The sequence below is a fragment of the Symphalangus syndactylus genome, chromosome X (assembly GCF_028878055.3).
Source record: "Symphalangus syndactylus isolate Jambi chromosome X, NHGRI_mSymSyn1-v2.1_pri, whole genome shotgun sequence".
NCBI lineage: Eukaryota > Metazoa > Chordata > Mammalia > Primates > Hylobatidae > Symphalangus > Symphalangus syndactylus.
Genome location: NC_072447.2, coordinates 85,490,165 through 85,517,077, shown reverse-complemented (window position 1 = coordinate 85,517,077; position 26,913 = coordinate 85,490,165). Strand labels below are relative to the sequence as shown.

The following is a 26,913-nucleotide window of genomic DNA, read 5'->3' as shown; positions in this document are numbered from 1 at the left end:
GTGAGAAAAAACATTAATGTACTGAGTACAAACCTGGGAGTCAAAGTTTCTGAATCCCCATCATTGTCCTCTCATTGATTCAGTTTTAGAAAAACAAGTATGTTTAAGAAGTTTCCAGAATAAACATTTCCCTTCGTTTAATTCAGGAATAGATTCATCATTAAGGTCTATTTTGACAAGCAAAAGAGTAAATATGTTGGCATTCCTGCAGAATGGACACCCTTTAATGAGTCCTTTTAATAGATCAGCCCAGCAGAAACACTGGTTCTGAATCAATTTCTTTGCAGAATTTACCCTGTAGAAGTTTTTTCCTTGAACTAAGTGGCTGCATATTTATGATGTAGTTTTATGGGTGCTATTGATTCCACTAGAGCTGTGATGTCCCATCTAGAAGTACAGCAATCTAAATTACAGAGTGCAAGATTGAACGGTGCTGAGGAAATTCCACTAAAGCAGTTATCAATCCAACATTGTAAATCTATCAGAAAAAGGAGAATAAGTATATGTTTTTACTAATTTATCCAAAATACTTTGGAAAACTTAGGGTTGAGGCCTGATTGACCTGCTAAGTCATGTTATTTCACCACCACCACCAAGCATACAGTTGCACGTTTTCTACCTAACACTGGCAAGTCTAATTTGAAGAAATGGCAGCTACAAAAATATGTTTGGATACTGACAGATTTGACAGTCCCATAGGCGGCCTTCTTTAATCTTTTAGATTTTCATTGTGGTTAAAAAACAATGACAAGTTATTGTATTTGTTTCAAGGTTCTCTGAATTAGATCAGTTATTCTCAATATGTGGCACCCACCTCATCAGCAGCATCAGAGTCTCTTGGTAATTGAAAATGCAAATTTTCTGGCCCCACACAGACCAACTAAATTGAAACTCTGGGAGTGGGATTCAGCAGTCTGTATTTTAACAAGCTTTGTAGACATTTCTATTCATCTGATTTTATCCAATGTAGAATGTCTCATTGTAATTTAAGTAAGATTGTCACCTCAGTACTTTTTCTTCTTCTAGGGTGTTCTCCTCATAGTCCTATACACATCTGTTTGTATACCTTCATGTTTTGGCTCATGTTATGAAACTTTCCCTATCGCTGCCTAATTTCATCATCATTTATCTATCCAACTTCTACCCATACTTAAGATATCATTACCTTACACCTTTAAGCCTTTTTGTATTACTCCATTCTCATGCTGCTAATAAAGACATACCTGAGACTGGGTAATTTATAAAGGAAAGAGGTTTAATTGACTCACAGTTCAGCATGGCTGGGGAGACCTCAGGAAATTTACAATCATAGTGGAAGAAAAAACAAACATCCTTCTTTACATGGTGGCAGCAAGCAGAAGTGGTGAGCAAAAGAGGGAAAAGCCCATTATAAAACAACCAGATCTCATGAGAACTCACTCACTATCATGAGAACAGCATGAAGGTAACTGACCCCATGATTCACTTACTGCCCACCAGGTCCCTCCCACAGCACGTGGGGATTATGGGAACTACAATTCAAGATGAGATTTGAGTGGGGATACAGCCAAACCATGTAATTCTTCCCCTAACCCCTCCCAAATCTCATGTCCTCACATTTCGAAACACAATCATGCTCTTCCAACAATCCCCCAAAGTCTTCATTCTTTTCAGCATTAACTCAAAAGTCCAAGGCCAAAGTCTCATCCGACACAAGGCAAGTCCCTTCCACCTATGAGCCTGCAAAATCAAAAGCAACTTAGATACTTCCTAGATACAATGGGGGTACAGGCACTGGGAAAATACACCTGTTCAAAAATGTGAGAAATTGGTCAAAATGAAAGAGCTACAGGCCCCATGCAAGTCAGAAATCCAAAAGGGCAGTCATTAAACCTTAAAGTTCCAAAATGATCTCCTTTTATTTTATCTCTCACATCCAGGTCACACTGATGCAAGAGGTGGGCTCCCACAGCCTTGGGCAGCTTCATCCCTGTGGCTTTGCAGTGTATAGCCAACCTCTCCTCTGTTTTCATGGGCTGGTGTTGAGTATCTGCAGCTTTTCCAGGTGCACAGTGCAAGCTGTTGGTGGATCTACCATTCTGTTGTCTGGAGGATGGTGGTCTTCTTCTCACAGCTCCACTAGGCAGTGCCCCAGTGGGGACTTTGTGTGAGGGCTCCAACCCCACATTTCCCTTCTGCACTGCCCTAGCAGAGGTTCTCCATGAGGGATCTGCCCCTGTAGTAAATTTCTGCCTGGACATCCAGGCATTTCCATATATACTCTGAAATCTAGGTGGAGGTTTCCAGACCTCAATTCTTGACTTCTGTGCAGCCACAGGCTCAACACCACTTAAAAGCTGCCAAGGCTTGAGGCTTGCACCCTCTGAAGCCACAGCCCAAGCTGTACCTTCGCCCCTTTTAGCCATGGCTGGAGTGGCTAGGATGCAGAATGGAGTCCCTAGTCTGCACACAGCAGGCTGGGGGGCCTGGGCCTTGTTCATGAAACCATTTTTTCCTCCTAGGCCTCTGGGCTTGTGATGGGAGGGGCTGCCACAAAGGTGTCTGACATGCCCTAGAGACATTTTCTCCATTGTCTTGGTGATTCACATTCACCTCCTCATTGCTTATGCAAGTATCTGCAGTGGGCTTGAACTTCTCCCCAGAAAATGTGTTGTTTTTTTGCCGGGGCGGGGGGTGTCACAACATCTATCTGCAAATTTTCCAAACATTTTTACTCTGCTTCCTCTTGAATGCTTTGCTGCTTAGAAATTTCTTCCACCAGATACCCTAAATTATCTCTCTCAAGTTCAAAGTTCCACAGATCTCTAGGGCAGGAGCAAAATGCCACCAGTCTCTTTGGATAGTAAGAGTGACCTTTACTCCAGTTCCCAACAAGTTTCTTATCTCCATCTGAGACCACCTCAGCCTGGACTTCATCACCCATATCACTATCAGCATTTTGGTCAAAGCCATCTAAGAAGTTCCAAACTTTCCCATGTTTTCCTCTCTTTCTTTAAGTCCTCCAAACTGTTACAATCTCTGCCTGTTACCCAGTTTCAAAGTTGATTCTCTATTTTTGGGGTATCTGTACAGCAACACCCCATTCTCTGCAGTATGAATTTATTATATAAGTCCATTCTCACACTGCTAATAAGACTGGATAATTTATAAAGGAAAGGTATTTAATTGACTCACAGTTCAGCATGGCTGGGGAGGCCTCAGGAAACACAATTATGACAAAAGGGGAGGCAAACATATCTTTCTTTACATGGTGGCAGCAAGTGGAAGTGCCAAGCAAAAGGGGGGAAATCCTCTTAGAAAACCATCAGATCTCATGAGAACTCACTCACTATTACAATAACAGCATGGAGGTAACCACCCCATGATTCAATTACCTCCTACCAGGTGTCTCACACAATACATGGGGATTATGGGAATTACAATTCAAGATGTGATTTGAGTGGGGACACAGCCCAACAATGTCACTTCTCTAACTGTTCTAAATTGAGCTTTCCCTTCACTTCATTCCAATCTACTCTACTTATTGTGGTCAATACTTAATGTTTTAATGATTTACTGCCTGATTTATATAAGTCTATGATGTGTCTGTCTCATTTTTCCCAATTTGGTTATAAGAAACAGGATCAAGATTTTCTTTTTTTTTTTTTTTGAGACGGAGTCTCGCTCTGTCGCCCAGGCTGGAGTGCAGTGGCGCAGTCTCGGCTCACTGCAAGCTCCGCCTCCCTGGTTCATGCCATTCTCCTGCCTCAGCCTCTCCGAGTAGCTGGGACTACAGGCGCCCGCCACCACGCCCGGCTAATTTTTTTGTATTTTTAGTAGAGACGGAGTTTCACCGTGGTCTCAATCTCCTGACCTCTTGATCCGCCCGCCTCGGCCTCCCAAAGTGCTGGGATTACAAGCGTGAGCCACCGCACCCGGCCAGGATCAAGATTTTCTTTCTTCTCAGACCCTATTGACAGTACTGACCCTGTGAGGAGTAAAAATTTAATCTACTCTAATGTATCTGAGAATGACCTAATGATTTCTGTTTAAGAAATGCAATGAAAAGTAGAAGGATAATAGATAAAACAACGTTCTTGATTCTCTTTCCCTGCAATTTAGGTTAGAAAATACACAGTAGAGGAGGAGGAATGCATTTAGCTGTAATACTTCCTGTACCTCTACACTGTCTAGATCTAAAGTGGATTATGAGGAGAAGCAGCAGAAATCAGAAGGTAGAATAAGACAGGCCTGTCTGTCTACCTGACTAGAAGAAATTGAGTGTTACTTTTCTTCCACGGAATCTCTCCTAAACATTGTGGGGTTGATTCAAATTGTCCCTAGTTAGCAACTACTGCTTTTAATTAATAAATGCCTAGAAAGGTGTGAAATGGAAATAAACATTCAACTTCACACCTGTAGAACTTCTTGCCCACTGAAACAAAAAAAAATGAGAATATACAGATCTTAGTTTCTATGAGGAATCAGTTCTGAGAAGAAGGTAGATTAATGAGGTCAGTAAACCCTTGGTCAATTGAATATAAATCAAACATCAAAGGCACCAAAATGAAAGGTAAACACACTCAGACTTTAAAGTTTTCCTGTTAAAGTCCTGCCTTGTCTCACTGAGCATGTAACTCAGATCACAAGCCAAAGCTGGAAAAATCTGGGAGGTTCAGCATACTCAGTTTAGAGGCAGAAGTTTGTTTTCACATGAAAAAGGGAATTCTCTTATGCTCAGGAATCTTTGAGAGCTCTCTGAAGAGCTCAGAAGATATCAAACCCATAGAATCTCAATTTCAGTAGAATTAAAGTGCCTGCTTTCTTTCCTTTCCAGGATATATTGCAATTAGTCCATTCTAAAGTTAATAGAAAGTAAATTACAGTAAATGAAAACATTTTGGAGGATAAGTCTTCATGGTGAAAAGCTGTCTGGATGACAAGTGAAAATGTTAACAGAGTTGGTCTATTGAAGATTGTTTTTCTGATTTTTAAAATGAGCCTAGTGCTTATTTGCAGGTTAGCAGTTCAACTGTTTTCTAATTATCAGGTCAGTCGCTTGACTGAATTTATCATTTAATACGATCAATAAGACAAAAGGCACACAGATTTTGATTGGTTCTGTCTATTGTAATAAAAAACAAGAACCACATTGTTAATGTTTAAGAAGGTTCAGATAAAAAGTCTTCTTAAAATGAAGCACTCATTGATAATTGACACCCACAACTTTATAAAAGAATTGACTCAAATCACAATTGTGAAGTGGAAAATATTCTCCTGGGTCCCATTACATTTTAGTCACTTAAAATGGAAGTGTTTCCTGGGATCTGGTTCTTTTATTAGTTAATATTTAGTATTATGATTTATTGTTTTATATTTATTGTGCCCCCAAATTTGCATGGACTAACCCATTTAATTCTCACTATAACCCCTTGAAATTTATATTAACTTCACCATTTCATGAATGAAGAAACTGAGTGTCAAAGAGTTTGAATGATTTGCCTGCTTGCATCAGGAATTCCACTTCAGGTAGTCTGACTTCAGAGTCCATACTCTGACCTTACTCTGTTCTGATTCTGCATATAACTCTACTTCTTCCGTCTTTATTTCATACCTATTAATGCAGAGTTGCAGCTTAGAAAAAGATTAAGAAGGTGGGTTTTGGATTCAGACAGACCTGAATTTGAATCCCAGCTCTATCACATACTAGCTGCATGAACATGGGTATTTTACTTAACTTTTCTCATCCTTTATTTTGTCCTTTTGTAAAATAATCCTAATAACAACAATTTAACAGGGTTATTCTGAGGATCAAATTGGCACGATGAATGTCACATACCTTGCACACAGAAGATGGTCAGTTCATTATTACTTTTCTGTTGAGGAAGCTTTCTAAGTAGCTACCCATTTCTCGCCATAGATAGCCCATAGATATTTCGCCTCTATGCTTTCCCATTTTTACCCTTACCACAATCACCAAAACTGCCAAACTAGGCCCATCCTAAATTGTCCATGCAGCCTGGTAACACCATGTGTTCATGCTCATATTTGTGTTCAAGCTCAAGAATTTTTCTTGCCTCCTCCTAAACTTCAAGTCATACATTTCTGTACCCCATGAATGATAACGACTATAAATATGTTACTCTTTGTACTTCAATTCTATTATTTATTTTTATCTTACTAGAGCCACCTAAAGACACTCCACTTTATCCATCCTATCCAAGGGGGTGCATCTGTTTTTTTCCGTGCCCAGAACCATGGGCTGACAGATCAAAATAATCAGAATATTGTAAGTAAAATGAAGAAGGGAAAAAATAAGAGTCATTGGACTAGCTTCACAGTGACAGAGCTGGAGGAGACATTAGAAGCATTCTAGTCTAAATTTCTCAGATAATGGATGAGGGTTTTGTAAGAACATACAATCCAAGACTACAGATTATATCTCTGCATCCTGGTCAAATTTTTTTTCCAAAATCTGACACTGCCTCAAAGTGGTTGGGTTTGTTTGTTTTGAAAAACAAAGTAAAACATTTATTTTACCTACATGTGAAAATAAGAACAGAGAAAAATAAAACTGTCAACAAACACAATAGGCAATAAAAGGTCAATAACAAATCTCTATTACTGAGGCAATTAGCAAATCCTGAGTTAACTTATTCCCTTGCTGCCTCATCGAAGAGTGAATCTGGCTGTAGGCAGAGCAAAGTGGCCAAATAGAAGCCTCCACCAGTTGCTCCCCTTGCACGGACACCAAATTTAACAGCTATCTACAAAAAAATAAAGCATCTTCATAAGAATAAAAAATCAAATACCAGCTTGGGCACAGTGGGGTAGAACACCAAGCAGCCTCTTGGGATCACCGATTCCAGGCCTTGGCTATTTGACAGCATTTCTGGACCTACCCTGGGCCAGAGGGGAGCCCACCACCCTGATAGGTGACTCTTAAGACCAAGCAGCATTCACAACAATCTGACTTAAGAGACCTTGAGCATTAAGTGAACATTGGCAGTACTCTGCATGGCCGTGTCGTGGTGGTGGCCATGAAGTGAGGCTCCTGTGCTTGTGGAAAGGGGTGGGAAGAGTGGGACAAACTTAACCTCTATGACAGAGCTGGAGGAGACATTAGAGGCATTCTAGTCTAAATTCCTCAAGAACAAATGAGAGTTTCATAAGGTTCAGTTCAGCAGCAGTATATTAGAGCACCAAGTAGACTTTTTAAGGTATTCTACTCTGGTCCCTGGATCCCAGATGACATTTCTAGAACCATCCAAGGCCAGGAAGAACTCACAGCCACAAAGGGAAGGAAACAAGCCTGGATGGCTTTGCCCCCTGCTGATTGCAGAGGCCTAGGGTCTTAAACAAATATACGTGGTAGCCAGGTTGTGGTTACAGCAGGCCTTGAGCAAGACCCAGTACAGAGCTCACTACAGGTCTGACCCAGCACAGTTTCAGTGGTGGTGGTCACAGGGGAGCTTGTGTCACCCTACTCCCATATCCAGGTGTCTCAACACAGAGGTACTCCATTTATTTGGGAGAAAGCAAGGGAAGAAAACAAGAGTCTCTGCCTAGTAAGCCCCAGAATTTTTCTGGATCTTATTCAAGACCACCAAGAGGGTACTTCAACAAATCTGCAAGAACTACAGCCTTACTGGGCTTGGATGCTCCCTGATGCAGATGCAGCTTAGATCACAATACCAAAATCCCTTTGAAGGCCTGGAAAGCCTTTTCAGAGAGGAAGGGTACAAAGAAGCCCTGACTATGAAGACTACAATAAATACCTAACTCCTCAATGCCCAGACGTCAACTAATGTCCACAAGCATGAAAACCATCCATAAAAACATGACCTTGCCAAATGAACTAAATAAGTCACCAGTAACCAATCCTGGAGAGATAGAGACATGTGATCTTTCAGACAGAGAATTCAAAATAGCTGCATTGAGAAAACTCAACAAAATTAAAGATAACACAGAGAAAAAAATCAGAATTTATCAGGTAAAGTTAACAAAGGGATTGAAGTAATTAAAAATAAGCAGGAATTCTGGAGTTGAAATGTGCAACTGACACACTGAAGAATGCATCATAGTGACTTAAAGAAGAATTAATCAAGCAGAAGAAAGAATTTATAAGCTTGAAAACAGGCTGTTTGAAAATACACAGTCAGAGGAGACAAAAGAAAAATAATAATGTAGCAGAAATACCTAGAGGACTTAGAAAAATAGTCTCAAAAGGGAAAATCTGAGAGCTATTGACCTTAAAGAGAAGAAAGAGGAAAAGATAGCAGTAAAAAATTTACTCAGTCATAACTAACTAACTTGAACTACCTAAATCCAGATAAAAATATCAACATTGAAGCACAAGAAGGTTATAGAACTCAAAGCATCTTTAAGCCAAGTAAGACCACATCAAGGCATTTAATAATCAAACTTCCAAAGGTCAAAGATAAAGAAAGGATCCTAAAAGCAGCAAGAGAAAAGAAACAAATAACATACAATTGAGCTCCAATATGACTGACAGAAGTCATATCAGTGGAAACCTTACAGGGCGGGAGAGAGAGGAATGCCAGATTTATAATGCTGAAGGGAAAAAAAATACATTTTCCTTGAAGAGTGTATCCAGTGAAAATACACTTCAAACATAAAGGACAAAAAAAGACTTCCCAAAAAAACAAAGCTGAGAGATTTTCTCAACATCAAAACTGTCCTAAAAGAAATGCTAAAGGAAAATCTTCAGAGAGAAAAGGATGATAATGAGCAATAATAAATCATCTGAAGTTTAAAAACTCACTGGTAAGAGTAAGTACATTGAAAAACACAGAGTATTATAACACCGTAATTATGAGGTCTAAACTGCTCTTCTCTAAGCAGAAAAACTAAAAGATAAACTAATCAAAAATAATAACAACTTCTCAACCTTTAGACAGTAAAATAAGATATAAATAGAAACCACAAAATGTTAAAAAGCAGAGTGACAACGTTAAAATATAGAGGTTTTATCAGTTTTATTTTTGCTTGTGTGTTCATGCAATCAGCATTTAAGTTGTCATCAGTTTAGGCTGGCCGTGATGATTAAGTTGTCATCATCATTAATTTGTCATCAGTTTAGGCTGGGCAGTTAGGCTGGGCATGATGGCTCACATCTGTAATCCTAGCACTTTGGGAGGCTGAAGCAGCTGGATCACCTGAGGTCAAAAGTTCAAGACCAACCTGGAAACATGGTGAAACACCGTCTGTACTAAAAATACAAAAACTAGCAGGGCATGGTGGTTTACAACTCTAGTCCCAGCTACTCAGGAGACTGAGGCAGGAGAATTGCTTAAACCTGAAAGGCAGAGGTTGCAGTGAGCTGATGTCACACCACTGCACTCCAGCCTGGGTGACAGAGCAAGACTCTGTCTCAAAAAAAAAAGTTATCATCCATTTCAAATAATGGGTTATAAGATAGTATTTGCAAGCATCATGATAACCTCAAATCAAAAAACATACAATGGATATGCAAAAAATGAAAAGCTAGAAATTAAATCATGCCACTAGAGAAAATCACCTTCACTAAAACAAATACAGAAAGGAAGGAAAGAAAGAAGAGAAGATAAAAATACAACCAGAAAACAAATAAAGTGGCAAGAGTAAGTTTTTACTTGTCAATAATAACACTGAATGTAAGTGAACTAAACTCGCCTATCAAAAGACATAGAGTGGTTGTATAGATAAAACAACAAGACCCAACAGCCTGTTGCCTACAAGAAAAACACTTCATATAAAGACACACATAGAATGAAAATACAGAGATGAAAAAAAATTCCATGCAAATGGAAACCAAGAAAAGGAGTTGCTATACCTGTATTAGACAAAATAGATTTCAAAGATAAACCATAAAGAGAAAATTTTTGCCATTATATAATGATATAGGGGTAAATTCAGTAAGAGGATATAACTATTTTAAAGATACATGTACCAAACACATTTTTGTAGCCTGTATTTTTAAAGATAAAATACAAGTAAAATAAAGATAAAAATACAAGTAGCTTGTATTTTTAAAGATACAAGCACCCAGATATATAATCTTAATATTATTAGAGGTAAAGAGGGAGATAGATCCCAATACAAGAATGACTGGAGACCTCAACAGCCCACTTTCAGCATTGAAGAGATCACACAGACAGAAAATCAAGGAAGAAACATGGAACTTAATCTGCACTATTAATCAAATGAACTTAATTGATATTTACAGAACATTCCATCCAACGCCTGCAGTATACACATTCTTCTTCTCAGCACATAAGTCACTCTCAAGAATAGTGTTAGGTCATAAAACAAGTCTCAAAACATTCAAAAAACTGAAATAATATTAAGCATCTTCTGTTACCAAAATGGAATAAAGCTAGAAATAAATAAGAGAAATTGTGGAAACTAAAATAGAAATAAAACCATATGCTCTTGAATGATTAATGGGTCCATAAATTAAGAAGGAAATTCAAAAATTGTTTCAAACAAGTGATAATGGAAACACAACATACCAAAACCTTTGTAATAAGGTGACAGCAGTACTATGAGTGACATTTACACCTATAAGCACTTTCATCAAATAAGAAGAAAATCTTCAAATAAATGGTGTCAAGATGATGCATCCTTTTTAAACAAAATCTTCATTTTAAGATTTAAGAAATAAGTTTTTCTTTATTTTCTTTTAATTTCAATTTTTAGTCCTGGGATACATGTGCTGGATGTGCAGGTTTGTTACATAGTAAACATGTACCATGGTGGTTTGCTGAACCTATTAACCCATCACCTAGATATTAAGCCCACCATGCATTAGCTATTTTTCCTAATGCTCTCTCACCCCCCCACCACACCCCCCAACAGGCCCTAGTGTGTGTTGTTCTCCTCATCGTGTCCATGTGTTCTCATTGTTCAACTCCCACTTATGAGTGAGAACATGCAGTGTTTGATATTCTGTCATTAGTTTGCTGAGGATAATGGCTTCAAGCTTCATCCATGTCCCTGCAAAAGACATGATCTTGTTGTTTTTATGGCTGCATAGTATTCCATGGTATATATATATATATATATATATATATATATATATATATATATCACATTTTCTTTATCCAGTCTATTTTGATGAATATTTGAATTGATTCCATGTCTTTGCTATTGTGAATAATGCTGCAATAAATATAAGCACCCATGTATCTTTGTAATAGAATGATTTATATTCCTTTGGGTATATGCCCAGTACTGGGATTGCTGGGTCCAAAGGTATTTCTGGTTCTAGATCTTTGAGGAATCACCACATCATCTTCCACAATGGTTTAACAAATTTGCATTCCACCAACAGTGTAAAAGCATTCCTATTTCTCTGCAATCTCACCAGCATCTGTTGTTTTTTGACTTTTTAATAATTGTCATTCTGACTGGCATGAGATGGTATCTCATTGTGGTTTTGATTTGCATTTCTCTAATGATCAGTGATGTTGAGCTTTTTTTCAGTTTTTTGGGTGCATGAACATCTTCATTTGAGAAATGTCTGTTCATGTCCTTTGCCCACTTTTTAATAGAGTTGTTTTTTATTGTAAATTTGTTTAAATTCCTTGTAGATTCTTGATATTAGAATTTTCTCAGATGAATAGAAGGCAAAAATTTTCTCCCACTTTGTAGGTTGCCTGTTCACTCTGATGATAGTTTATTTTACTGTGCAGAAGTTCTTTAGTTTAATTAGATCATATTGGTCAATTTTTGCTTTTGTTGCAATTGCTTTTGGTGATTTCATCATGAAATCTTTTCCCATGCCTATGTGCCTATTTTTGTACCAGTACTGTGCTGTTTTGGTTACCATAGCCTTCTAGTATAGTTTGAAGTTGGGTAGCATTATGCCTCCAGCTTTGTTCTTTTTGCTTAGGATTGTCTTGGCTATAGAAGCCATTTTTGGGTTCCATATGAATTTTAAAAATAGTTTTTTTTCTAATTCTGTTAGGAATGTCAATGGTAGGTTAAAGGGAATAGCATTGAATCTATAAATTATTTTGGACAGTACAGCCATTTTCACGATATTGATTCTTACTATCCATGAGCATGAAGTGTTTTTAAATTTGATTGTGTCCTCTCTGGTTTCCTTGAGCCATGGTTTGTAGTTCTCCTTGAAGAGGTCCTTTACTTCCCTTGTGAGCTGTATTTCTAGGTATTTTATTCTCTTTGTAGCAATTGTGAATATGATTTGGCTCTCTGCTTTCCTGTTGTTAATGTAGAGGAATGATCGTGACTTCTGCACATTGATTTTGTATCCTGAGACTTTGCTGAAGTTGCTTATCAGCTTAAAAAGCTTTGGTGCTGAGACGATGAGGTTTTCTAGACATAGGATTATGTCATCTGCAAGCAAAGACACTTTGACATCCTCTCTTGCTATTTGAATACGCTTTATTTCTTTCTCCTGCTTGATTGCCCTAGCCAGAACTTCCAATACTATGTTGAATAGGAGTGGTGAGGGACAGCATCCTTGTCTTGTGCCAGTTTTCAAGTGGAATGCTTCCAGCTTTTGCCCATTCAGTATATTGGCTGTGGCTTTGTCATAAATGGCTGTTATTATTTTGAGGTGTGTTTCTTCAATACCTAATTTATTGACAGTTTTTAACATGAATAGATGTTTTATTTTATCAAAGGCCTTTTCTGCATCTATTAACATAATTATGTGTTTTTGTCTTTAGATCTGTTTATGTGATAAATGATGCTTATTGATTTGCTTAGGTTTAACCAGCCTTCCATCCCAGAAATAAAGCCAACTTGGTCATAGTGGATAAGCTTTTTGATGTGGTACTGTGTTCTGTTTGCCAGTATTTTATTGAGAATTTTTGCATTGATGTTCATCAGGGATATTGACCTAAAGTTTTCTTTTTTTGTTGTATCTCTTCTAGGTTTTGGTATCAGGATGATGCTGGCCTTATAGAATGAATTAGGGAGGAGTTCCTCCATTTCAATTGCTTGGAATAGTTTCAGAGGAAATGGTGCCAGCTCTTCTTTGTGCCTCTGATAGAATTCAACTGTAAAGCCATCTGGTCCTGGGCTGTTTTGGGTTGGTAGGCTATTTATTACTTCCTTAATTTCAGAACTTGTTATTGGTATATCTAGGGATTCAACTTCTTCCCGGTTAAGCCTTGGGGAGTGTATGTGTTCAGGAATTAATCTATTTCTTCTAACTTTTCTAGTTTATTTGCATAGAGCTGTTTATAGTATTATCTGATTGATGCTTGTATTTCTGTGGGGTTAGTGGTGATAACCCCTTTTATCATTTTTTACTGTGACTACTTGATTCTTCTCTTTTTTCTTTATTAATCTAGCTAGCAAACTATGTTATTATTTTTTTTCAAAAAATCTGCTCCTGGATTCTTTGATTATTTGAAGGGTTTTTCATGTCTCTATCTGCTTTAGTTCTGCTCTGAGCTTGGTTATTTTTTTGTTTTCTACTAGCTTTGGGGTTTGTTTGCTCTTGGTTTTCTAGTTATTTTAGTTGTGATGCTAGGATATCAATTTGAGATCTTTCTACCTTTTAGATGTGGGCATTTAGTGCTATAAATTTCTTTTTTAACACTGCCTTAGCTGTGTCCCTGAGATTCTGGTGTGTTGTCTCTTTGTTCCCATTGGTTTCAAAGAACTTCCTAATTTCCACCTTAATTTTGTTATTTACCCAGGAGTCATTCAGGAGCAGTTTGTTCAATTTTCATGTAGCTGTGTGGTTTTGAGTGAGTTTCTCAATCTTGAGTTCTAATTTGATTGTGATGTGGTCTGAGAGACTGTTATGATTTCAGTTCTTTTGCATTTGCTGAGGAGTGATGTACTTCCAATTATTTCATCCATTTTAGAGTAAGTGCCATGTGGCACTGAGAATAATGTATATTCTCTTGTTTTAGAATGGAGAGTTCTGTAGATTTTATATATATATATATATATATATATATATATATCAGGTCTACTTGATCCAGAGCTGAGTTCAAGTCCTAAATATTTTTTTTTTTTTTTTTTTTTTGAGACGGAGTCTCGCTCTGTCGCCCAGGCTGGAGTGCAGTGGCTCAATCTCGGCTCACTGCAAGCTCCGCCTCCCAGGTTCACGCCATTCTCCTGCCTCAGCCTCTCTGAGTACCTGGGACTACAGGCGCCCGCCACCACGCCCGGCTAATTTTTTGTATTTTTAGTAGAGATGGGGTTTCACCATGGTCTCAATCTCCTGACCTCGTGATCCGCCCGCCTTGGCCTCCCAAAGTGCTGGGATTACAAGCGTGAGCCACCGCGCCCAGCCCCTAAATATTTTTTTAATTTTCTGTCTCAATAATCTGTCTAATATTGACAGTGGGGTGTTAAAGTTTTCCTCTATCATTGTGTGGGAGTCTAAGTCTCTTTGTAGGTCTCTAAGAACTTGTTTTATTAATCTGGGTGCTCCTGTATTGGTTGCATATCTATTTAGGATAGTTAGATCTTCTTGTTGAATTCACCCCTTTACCACTATGTAATGCCTTTTTTTGTCTTTTTTATTAATCTTTGTTGGTTTAATGTCTGTTTTGTTAGAAACTAGGATTGCAACCGCTGCTTTTTTTCTGTTTTCCATTTGCTTGATAAATTTTCCTCCATTCTTCTATTTTGAGTCTATGTGCATCTTTACATGTGAGATGGGCCTCTTGAATACAGCATACTGAAGCATTTTGAGTCTTTATCCAGTTTTCCACTCTGTGTCTTTTAGTTGGGGCATTTAGCCCATTTACATTTAAGATTAATATTGTTATGTGTGAATTTGATTCTGACATCATGATGCTAGTTGGTTAGTTTGCAGACTTGTTTATGTGTTTGCTTCATAGTGTAATTGGTCTTGTGTACTTCAGTGTGTTTTTGTAGTAGCTGGTAGTGCTTTCTCATTTCCATATTTAGTGCTTCTTTCAGGTGCTCTTGCAAGGCACCTGGCAGTGATGAAATCCCTCAGCATTTGCTTGTCTGAAAAAGATTTTATTTCTCCTTCTTGTATGAAGCTTAGTTTGGCTAGAAATGAAATTCTGGGTGGGAAATTCTATTTTTTTTAAGAATGTTGAATATCAGCCTCCAATCTCTTCTGGTTTTTAGGGTTTCCACTGAGAGGTTTGCTGTTAGTCTGATGGGCTTCCTTTTATAGGTGACCTGGTCTTTTCCTCTGGCTGTCCTTAACATTTTTTCCTTCATTTTGACCTTGGAGAATCTGATGATTATTTGGCTTGGGTTGGTCTTCTTATGGAGGATGGGTATCTTACCTCACAGGAGTTCCCAGAGCCAGAGTTTGCAAATACTCCTGTGTCTTAGTGCCTGCTCCAGAGGACTCCTGCCCAAACAGCCACAGTGAGTCTCCACAGCTTTGTGCTTGACACCCAAGCCTCTGATGCTGTGGACTTAGGAGGGGACCTTCTGATCCATTAGTTGCAAGGATCTGTGGGGAAAATGTAGTTTCCAGGGAGGAGAAGCACAATCCCTCACCACTTCCCTTGGCTGGGGAACAGAGTTGTTTTTGCCCCATGTAGCTCCCATGTGGACCCTCACTCCACCCTGTGTTTTCTTGCTCTCTGTTGGTCATGCCAACCAACTAGTCCATCCCAGTGAGGGAACCTTGGTTCCTCAATTGAAGATGCAGAATTCACTTGCTGTTTTCATCCTTCTTAGTGGGAACCACAGAGTGGAGCAGTTTCTATTCAGCCATCTTGGTTGCCTTCCAAGATGCATCTTAAGGAAATAGAAAAGCAAGAGCAAAACAAACGTGCAATTAGTAGAAGAAAAGAAATAATCAAGATCAGAGCAGAAATAAATGAAACCGAAATGAAAGAATCAGTACAAATTTCAAGAAAACAAAAAGTTGGTTTGATGAAAAAATAAACAAAATTGGCAAACCTCTGGGTAGAATAACTAAGCAAAAAGCGAAGACAACTGAAATAAATAAAATCAGAGATGAAAAAGGAGACATTACAACTGATACTGCAGAAATGCAAAGGATCATCAGTGACTACTATAAGCAACTATGTGCCAATAAATTGGAAAATCTAGAAGAAAAGGATAAATTCCTAGACACCTACAACCTATAAAGAAATGCAAAACCTGAACAGATCAATAACAAGTAACAAGCTTGAAGTCACAGTAAAAGTTCTCCTAACAAATACAAGCCTGGGACCTGATGACTTCCCTGCTGAATTCTATGAAACACTTAAGGCATAATACCAAACCTATTCAAGCTGTTCTGAAAAATACAGGAGGAGGCAATAATTGTTACATGGTTTCTAAAAGCTAAGATTTGAATGCAACTTAAGTGTTCATCAACAGAAGAATGGATAAAGAAAATGTGGTACAAATATGCATCATGGAATACTATTCAGCCACAACAAATCATGATGTCCTGTCATTTGTAACAACATGGATGGACCTGTTGGTCATTAAGTGAAATAAGCCAGACACGAAAAGACAAACCTTGCATATTCTCAGTTATATGTGTAAGCTACAAATTAAAATTAAAATAATGAAACTCATAGAGGTAGATATTACAAGAGCCTGTTACCAGAGCCTGCGAAAGGTAGTGGAGTGTCAAGAGATAGAAGTGGGGTTGATGAACAGGCCCACAATAGTAGTCAGAAAGTATGAATAAGATCGAGTATTGGATAGTACAACAGGGTGACTATAGTCAATAATTGAATTGTACATTAAAAAAACTAAAAGACTATAATTATACTTTTTGTAACACAAAGGAGAGATTTTTGAGGTGATAGATACCCCATTTACCTTGATATGACTCACTGCATTCCTGTTTCAAAATATGCCATGTGCCCCAGAAATATATACACATACTACATACCCACAAAAATTACAAATTAAAAATGTAAAAGGAAATGTGGCTCTGGTTCTCCTCTGCTCTCCATATCCTCTGTGGTGGCATTGGCATTCTCTTTGCTTCCATCACCACTTAGATATGAAAACTCTCCTTTCTTCATGTACAGAAATCTTTGTCTTCTTAGATTCATGCCACCTAGCTAAACTATTCTTTCCCTCCACTTTGGTGCTGCTGATCACTGTGCCATTTTTTTCATGATGACCCTATCTCCACGTTGATTTACTACTTCATATCCTGAAGTCTCCAAAGAGACTTCAATGTCCATTTCACTATTTCACCTACTACTTTAACCTAACAGTTCCTTGACCTTTTAAACTACAATGAATTTATTTACAAACTTGGCTTCAGTTGCATACTCCTCTGGCCACATATCAATATTGTCATAAGGTAAAGCTGCTTTACATTTAAAACACAAATTCAGGTGTCTCACTAATGGACTCCAAGACAATGAACCTTCAGATCTCTCACTTTTTTCTCTGATAATGCTTATTTCCTTCAGATCTCTCACTTTTTTCTCTGACAATGCTTATTTTGTGACCTACAGTCATTCAACACCTCTCTTTATTTCAGTGCATAATTTGTCTCTTGCTTTACTTCCTTCTCTATTTAGTCTGGACACCAGAGACCTCACCTGAACTTCTCTTTTTCTAAGACTCTCAACAACCTTTTCCTTTTATCATTGAATCATATCTGCCCTACTAAACCCTAGTCCTGATGCAAACTAAGCATCTTCTTTTTTTTTCTGATGTACCCAAGCACCCAAGTGCTGCAAAAGGAGAAAAATGAATAATAATGAAAAGAATGACTGCAAGTCCCATCTAACAGAGCTTCAGTGTAGCTCAGAAATTTTTCTAGTAAACACCTTTTCCCATTCTCAAGAGCAATTCCAAACCTCTCTTCAGAATCCTCACCACAACTCCCCCTCCCTTTGAGCAGATGACATTGCCGAGACCAGCTTGGTCAGGGAGGCCCTATCCCAGCAGCATTGGAGGAATTAAAGACACACACACAGAAATAGAGCTTGTGGAGTGGAAAATCAGGGGACTCACAGCCTTCAGAGCTGAGAGCTACAAACAGAGGTGTACCCACATATTTATTGACAGCAAGCCAGTGATAAGCATTATTTCTATAGATTATAGATTATAGATTAACTAAAAGTATTCCTTATGGGAAACAAAGGGATGGACTGAAACAAAGGGATGGGCTCTGGCTAGTTATCTGCAGCAGGAACATGTCCTTAAGGCACAGATCGCTCATGCTATTGTTTGTTGTTCAGGAATGCCTTTAAGCAGTTTTCCGCCCTGGGTGGGCCACGTGTTCCTTGCCCTCATTCCGGTAAACCCAAAACCTTCAGCGTGGGCATCATGGCCATCATGAGCATGTCACAGTGCTGCAGAGATTTCGTTTATGGCCAGTTTTTGGGCCAGTTTATGGCCAGATTTGGGGGCCTATCCCCAGCATGACATCACCTCCTACTTACCAGAGAAAAGATGTTAGGAACACCCATGACTTCCTGCCTCAAACTCTACAAATTTCTCTGTATCTGTAGCTGTCCTTAAAACATTTCTTCCTGATATCTCAGTGGAAAGAATTACTCCTTTTCCTGTTCAGTGCTTATCTCATCCTCTCCTGCTTCCCCAACAACCTTGCTCTTACCCCTTCACTGTCTCTTTCCCTTTAGCATATGAATTGGTTCAAGTAGCTCTACCTTAAAAGTAATCATAATAATATCAATAACAGTAATTCCCTGGGCCCTACTTTCCCCTCTAATTTTCTCTATCCTACTTTCTTTCACAGACAACCTTTTAAAAAATAGGCTCTCTCCATATCCTCACCACCAATTTACTCCTCAATGTGCAGTAATTTGGCTTCTATTCCAACCACTATTCCCACAAAGGCAACTGATGGCTTCTTAGTTTCTAAGGTCACTGGACTATTTTAATTATGAGCCTACTTAACCTGTCTGTTAATTTATAACTAATTAAAGCATATTCTCTGTGTTGTGAAATTATCTTCTCCTATATCTCTAACTGCTAGTTTCCTTCATCTTTTTGATGGTGTTCTTTGTAGTTTCATCAATGAGTCATTTTTTATTCAATATATTCTCATTTGGTCCATATCCTAGCCAAGGCTTGTCCTTTGCACTCCAGATCCATGTTTCAACCGTATATGAGACACCTCCATCTGAATTGGCAACAAGTACCTCTATCTCAAAATTTCCAAACACGTAACTTTTTTCCTTATCTTAACTCAAACACAATTCTCCTTTTCCAATATTTCCTATCTGTGTATTAGCACAAACATACACCCAATTACCCAAGTCATAAATCTTGGTATCATCATGAAAATATCTTGGTATCACCCCACCACCTTCTTATAATTGATCACAATATAACTGGTTATAAACAACTATTTTTCCCTCTTCTTCATTCCCCTTATTTTTAAATGAAAACCTCAGCATTTGTCATCTTAACTAGCAAGAATCTCCTAAATGTTCAGTTTGCCTTTTTTTCTCCCCTTCCTAATCCATTTTCCACAGAGAATTCAGAGTACTCTTCCTAAAGCCCAAAAATAATCGTGTCATTTAACTGCTCAAAACCTGTCAGTGCCTGTGGGTCATGTGCACAATAACTTCAAGCACTTTAGTATAAAATGTAAAGCCAGTGTACCAGTTTTATTCATCTATTTGTCATAATGTGCAGCCCTTTATGGAAAATTCTTTTTGAATCATATTCCTAAAGGAAGACATAATCATTTCACCAAATATATTTCTTCCAAAGGACATTAAAAATGTGAAAATGCCAGGTTTTCCAAAATAGCATATTATCTATTTTATCATTCATGGATCCCAAAAGCAAGGACACAAAGTCAACTAAATTGTTTGAGCAAGTGAATGAACAGAAGCAAGATGCTAAACCCCAGAGTTTTCAATGTGAGGATAGTGGTGAGACACATTTCATGCTCCTAGTATTGTCTGTCCTTAAAGCTACATGACAGAAATATCATGGTGAGATGTCTGGCACTTTTTCTTATCTGAGGACTGTGAAGCTTAGCACCAAGAAAGCTGAACTTGGCCGGGCACGGTGGCTCACGCTTGTAATCCTAGCACTTTGGGAGGCCGAGGCAGGCGGATCACGAGGTCAGGAGATCGAGACCACGGTGAAACCCTGTCTCTACTAAAAAATACAAAAAATCAGCCAGGAGTGGCGGCGGGCGCCTGTAGTCCCAGCTACTAGGAGAGGCTGAGGCAGGAGAATGGCGTGAAACTGGGAGGCAAAGCTTGCTGTGAGCTGAGATTGCGCCACTGCACTCCAGCCTGGGCGACAGAGCGAGACTCCGTCTCAAAAAAAAAAAAAAAAGAAAGCCTAACTTAAGACAATTTATATTTGATCTAAAATACCTTAGGAAGGCAGTGACTATTTGGAATGCCTTGAATTTTGAAAATTGGTGTTGATCAATAAGACATTTTTCTTTTAAAAATGCAAAAGAAAGATAAATGGCATTATAGTCATATATATCTGTCTCTGAACCTTGGCAGCTACCCACTAGCTGTAGAAACTTAAGAAAGCTATTTAATCTCTGTGACGTAAAATTATCTGAAAAATTGAGATAATAATACTTATGCTACTTTCATCACAGGATTGTTATGATAACTAATAGATAAAATTGTGTGTAAGGAACTACTTGGCACATAGCAATGGTCCAACAAATTTCCCATACCTTCATTACTATATTGTCTTAAATTTGAGTACATTTTCAATAACTTTCATGAATTTTATGTACAAATAAATAAATAAAGAGATCATGGGGAAACAGCATATTATTGCATTGAAAGAGCTAAGGAAAATAAACTTGATATAAACTTATCATAAACCTTTTTAAGATACTTATGGAGCAAATCCACTGTCCAGCACATTTTAAGTCTCTCACAAATTATTTTTCAAAGAGGAACAAAATAGAAAGGGAAGAAGTGAGGAACTAACCTAATAAAATAGCTCCAGAGAATTAGGCCATCAGTGGGCAGAATATATCACATTGTCTCACAACAGTGCCTATATTCTCACCTCTTTATCTTTGACTATACCTCCAGACTCCCAATATAGGCTCCTTTTCTAGATTATGCCTTCCAGGACCTTAGGCATTAGGTTTGTTGCTCTGTTATCTACCCTGAAACCTACCAATTCCCTTGTCTTAAAGCACAAACAATGCTCACCTCTGTTTTCCATTTCTATCCAGTTCTGGCATCACCTAAGGCAATGACTGTGAGCATGGCACAAAAATGAGAGGTCTACTTTGTCCCAAATTTACCTTCAATCCGTGCTCATAATTTGGATTGCTTCTATCAAACAGCAATTTAAGCACGTAAAGGAAAATGAATAAGATAGAGATAGATAGATGATGATAGATAGATGATAGATAGATAGATAGATAGATAGATAGATAGATAGATAGATAGAGATAGATAGATGATAGATTAGATAGATAGATAGATAGATAGATAGATAGATAGATAGATAGATATAGATAGATTAATCAGTAGGCAGTAGATAGATTTTAATTGGATAAAAAAGAAATTCAGGAGTGTATCTGGTAAAATATGCCCTCCAAAGCTTTTAGGCATAAGCCTTTGTAAGGTGTATCAGTCCATTTTCATGCTGCTAACAAAGACATACCCAAGACTGGGTAATTTAAATAGGAAAAAGCATTTAATTGGACTTACAGTTCCATGTGGCTGGGGAAACCTCACAATAATGGCAGAAGGTGAAGAGGAGCACGTCACATCTTACGTGTATGTCAGCAGGCAAAGAGAAAATCAGAACCAAGTGAAATGGGTTTCCCCTTATCAAACCATCAGATCTCATGAGACTTATTCATTACCACACAGCAGGGTGAAAGAAACTACCCCATAATTCAATTATCTCCCATCAGTTCCCTCCCACAACATGTGGGAATTATGGGAGTACAATTCAAGATGAGATTTGGGTGGGGACACAGAGCCAAACCACATCATAAGTTGTGTCTGGAAAGTGTATTTAGTGCACCAAAGGATTATGTCAGACAGATTGGAAATGTTGGGCATTACCAGGAATGCACAAAGACCGTGAATGCTCTAATGGCCACAGTACCAGAGATGGAAGTCTTGGAAAATTTTGACATTAGGCCTCCCATTTATACCTTCTATTTCTTCACCATGTGACACCCAAACTGCAGATGAGAAGTCTTGCCATTAAGTTTAACTTCTCTAGGCTGAGGTCTCTAAAAAAAGAAAGCCTATTCTCATTTTAGAGTGATTTGGTCTCCATAATTATACTTGTGGTTGCTGCTGTTTGTGAAAAGATTGCCCTGGCAACTTGGGGTAGGAGAGAGGAAAGAAGCTTGGAGTAATAACACATGGAAATCAGCAAACTGACCTATTGATACAAACGCAGCAGAGGGATTCTCCATCTCCAAATTTTCTTCTGCATGCCCATGTGACATGTTTCCAAGAGGCAAGCATTGGTATCTACAAAACAGAATCTAATCAATTAAATAAAACGACTCTCATATCATAGGCCTACTTGTAGTCTCTAATCCCCTTTCTGAAGGGTTTCCAGCAAAACAGAACAAATTTTAAAAAGCGTTGTGTGATACTTTAAGTTTTGGCATGTTAAATTATATGTTAGCTAAAATCAGGGCCACGGGCACTTAGGGAGTATCGTGAAGGGGAAGATCCTGTTGCCATGGAAATGCTCAGGGAGGCTGATCCTCTGTGATGTGATTTGAGTTGAATTGGTTTTGTTGTTGTTATTGTTTTCATTTCTTTTTCTTTCCTAATCTGCCTAATATTTAGGTTTTATTGGCAATTATCTTGGCTCTCATTATGTGCTTCTCTTTTTAAAATAAAACAGAAAAATACATACAAATGGACTTACTTATTTCATAATAATGCAATCAGTTATTATCACACACATGTGCAGATAAAATCCTATTTTAATAAACTACATGGGGCAACCCAATTTTTTTTTATTGATGTGGGATTTCATTGTCCCAATTACTAGAAATCCTATTCCTAGACCTCAAACACTAGGGTGAAACTGGTGAAATGTCTAGCCTCTTCATATCCACCTCCCCCCCCATCAAATATAGCACACAAAGGAACAGTCCAGTACATTTGCAAGTTAAACAAAGCGCTTTGAAGATAAAGGGGAAAGGAGGAAAATTCCCTAAATAAAGAGTCATTCATTCAAAAAAAAAGGTGTAATGGGGTTGGCATCATTCATCAATTTCTATCTTCCACACAGCTATTCCCTGTGACTCTAGCTCATGGATGTATATGAGTGATATGTAGTTGGAGGGGAATATTTGCATGATCTTATTCATTTCAATGAGCGGTTTGGAAGTTTAGATAAGTTTTCCTAATGGGATGTTTGGAATTTTGGAGATGGACAAGGATTAAGAGAAGTCAAGGGGTAATTACTATGTGAAGGCCATCTAAACAAAATGCAATAGCTGGGAAGGACTCTGTGTCCATTCCTTTTCATTACGTATTTGCTTGTATGTATGCCTTTATCTTTTACTTATACTTTACTTGTTTCCAGAAAAAAAATTTTTCAGTCTTATGATAGAAGACATGTACAATTAGAGCCGTTAAAGAAAGATTAAAAAGTCTTATTTTCACAATTCTTGCAGAGTCAGATAGGATCATTCTAGATATTTAAGTGAATGTAATTTGGGGGTTCCTGGATGTAAAACCAAAAAGGGAAATTTGATAGTTATACAGTGAACATTGTCCAATAAATAAAATAATAATAGCTCTTCAAGAAATAAACTAGAAACCCCATGCAGGAGGGGCTATACCAATCTTGTGATTAGCACAGGATCCGGCGTATATGTTAGGAGATTCATAAGTATTTATTGTATCAATAAATGAAGTTTAAATGAGTTTTTTGAGAGTAAAGACTATGACTCAACTCTATTTGCATCACAAGCACTTATCAGTGTGTCCTATAGTAGGTACTCAATGGCTGTCTGTGGAATAGATGCAAGAAAGAAAGTAAATTTTTCCTGGAGCTAGTCTCTAATAAGAATTTAATAAGTGTATATATGAGGGACAGGAAAAAAACATTAGTCACTCTAGTTTTTGGTAGTGGTTTTATGGGATGTGTTGTCACATTTGTCATTTGGTCCTTTCTCATGTTGTCTTTCAGTGAAAATCAAGGACATAATAATAATACACAACCTTCTTACTGCTAAATCCAAGAATACTCATTCCTTAAAGGACTTGCCTTTTTGTCAGCATTTGATATTTTTGACAGCTCTTTCCTGACTGCTCTCTTCCAATGGCTTTCGTAGTGTAATCCTTACCAGGATTCACTCTTACATCTCTAGTCACTCTGTTACTCTCCTCTACCAGCCATTTGAATGTTGGTGTTCCTCAGGGTTCCATCCCTGTCCCGCTATAATTTTTAGTCCAAATAATTTATATGGATAATCTCATCCATCCCCATGTGTTTATCCACCATCTCTGGTTTGATGTCCATTTGCCTAATCCAGATTGTTTTTCCTGAGATTCAAATGGACATATGTAACTGCTTAGTAGAACCTTCATTTGGAAGGCCCACATGCATCTCAAATTCAACATATCTAAAATTGAACACATTACCTTTTCCTCCACCTGTGTTCCTTGTCTCAGTGAATGACAAAATTATGCATGTAGTTGTTCATTATCCTCGATGTCCCTCACACATCGTACTCAATAACTATATCTTGCAATTAATATTAAAGGAAGGTATATATCTATCTAATAATTTGATTTTATCCAAAGATTTGTTTACAAGTACTTCTCTTATGTATTGATTGCCTGAACCCAGCTCAATTATAATATAAACTATCATTTATTGAGTATCTATTTTGTAATAGGAACTGTACTAGATGCTTTACATTGATCTCCTCATTTGATCCTCACAACAACCCTACAAAATAACTCCATTTTCAGATGAAGAAAATGGAGTCCAGGAAGGCCATGTTTCTTGTGCAAAAGGGAAAGAGGGACATTCCCAAGTTACAGAATCACAGTGCTTCCTTCTTTTCCCCTCCTTAGCTTCAGCTGCAGCTCTGGGGCTGGTACTGTGAACTAATCAAAGTGACCAAAGGCAAAAGCATCACTCTTCAAGTAAGTATGAAGCACACCAGCCTTCTTAGCATCTCCAGGGAGTGCTGAAAAGGATCTTGACAATTGTCTAGTCTGCTCCCTTCCTTTTACCCATAAGGAATCTTGGACCTAAAAAGGGGAAGAAAATTTTTAATTGTCATACAGCTATTTAGGGGCAAGTTCTATACGAAAATTCCATTTTTTGATGAATATTCTGTATATACTTATGTAACTACCAGATTTGGAGTGGCACTAACTTATCTCTAATTGTTACAACAGTGTTAAGTGGTAAATGTTATTATATATTTTAATTTTATAATGAAGAAGCTGTAATCTAGAAGAGTCAGGTAATTTGCCAAAAACCTTGTAACTACAATGTGAAAAAGTTGAGATTTATGACTTGGGAGGATGGCGGATGGGAGGAAGGACTAGATTGCAGCTCCCACTCGGACAGACAGAGCAGTGCATGGAGTCTCACATCATGAACTTTTGCTTCAGAACTGCTGCAAGAATAAATCAAGAAACCTGAGAGAACCCACAGAACCTCTGAAGGAAGCAGATTGCTTCTGCAGGACCCAGAAGATGCCCCAAATACTGTGCTGGTATCCACGGCTGAGAGACCCACAGATGGTTCACATCACAGGACTCCATACAGACAGCCCCCAGAACCAGCCCGGAGCCTGGTAGACCTGCTGGGTGACTAGATGCAGAAGAGAGATAACAACTACTACAGCCCAGCTCTCAGGAAGCCACGTCCCTAGGAAAAGGGGGAGAGTACTACATCAAGGGAACACCTCATGGGACAAAATAATCTGAACAACAGCCTTGAGCCCTAGACCTCTCTTCTGACAGAGCCTACCCAAATGAGAAGGAACCAGAAAACCAACTCTGGTAATATGACCAAACGACGTTCTTTAACACCCCCCAAAAATTACACTAGCTCACCAGCAATGGATCCAAACCAAGAAGAAATCCCTGATTTACGTGAAAAAAATTCAGAAAGTCAGCTATTAAGCTAATCAAAAAGGCACCAGAGCCTTCACCAGAATGAAGCCCTATTTAAATAAATTTTAAAAATACAAGAAATGAGGGGAGAAATCATCAGTTAAATAGATAGCATAAATAAAAAACCATCAAAACTTCAGGAAAAAAAATGGACACATTTATAGAAATGCAAAATTCTTTGGAAATTCTCAGCAATAGAATCAAACAATCAGAAGAAAGTACTTCAGAGCTCCAAGACATGGTTTTTGAATTAACCCAATCCAACAAAGACAAAGAAAAAAGAATAAGAAAATATAAACAAAGACTCCCAGATGTCCAGTATTATGTTAAACGACCAAACCTAAGAATAAAAATTGGCATTCCTGAGGAAGAAATCTAAAAGTATAAAACACATTTTGGGAAATAATCGAGGAAAACTTCCTCAGCATCGCTAGAGACCTAGACATTCAAATATAAGAAGTTCAAAGAACACTTTGGAAATTCATCACAAAAAGATCATCGCCTAGGCACATTGCCATCAGGTTATCTCAAGTTAAGATGTAGGAGAGAATCTTAAGAATTGTGAGGCAAAGGCATCAGGTAAACTATAAAGGAAAATCTATCAGATTAACAGCAGATTTCTCAGCTGAAACCCTACAAGCTAGAAGGGATTGGGGCCCTATCATCAGCCTCCTTAAAAAAAAAAACAATTATCAGCCAAGAATTTGGTATCCAGCAAAACTAAGCTTCATAAATGAAGGAAAGATACAGTCTTTTTCTGACAAATGCTGATAGAATTCACTACTACCAAGCCAGCACTACAAGAACAGCTAAAATGAGCTCTAAATCTTGAAACAAATCCTGGAAACACATCAAAACAGAACCTCTTTAAAGCATAAATCTCACAGGACCTATAAAACAAAAATACAATTAAAAAAAAGCA

At 38.0% G+C, this 26,913-nt stretch overlaps 1 protein-coding gene across 1 annotated transcript in view; it reads left to right on the top strand.

Annotated features, from left to right (window-relative positions):
* RTL3 (retrotransposon Gag like 3) overlaps positions 1 to 26,913 on the top strand; it is a 276,323-nt gene that overhangs the window by 128,327 nt on the left and 121,083 nt on the right. Inside the window, exon 2 of the mRNA XM_055267169.2 lies at positions 24,936 to 25,007. The gene's annotated coding sequence lies outside the window, so the exon portion shown is untranslated. The remainder of the gene's footprint in view (positions 1 to 24,935; positions 25,008 to 26,913) is intronic.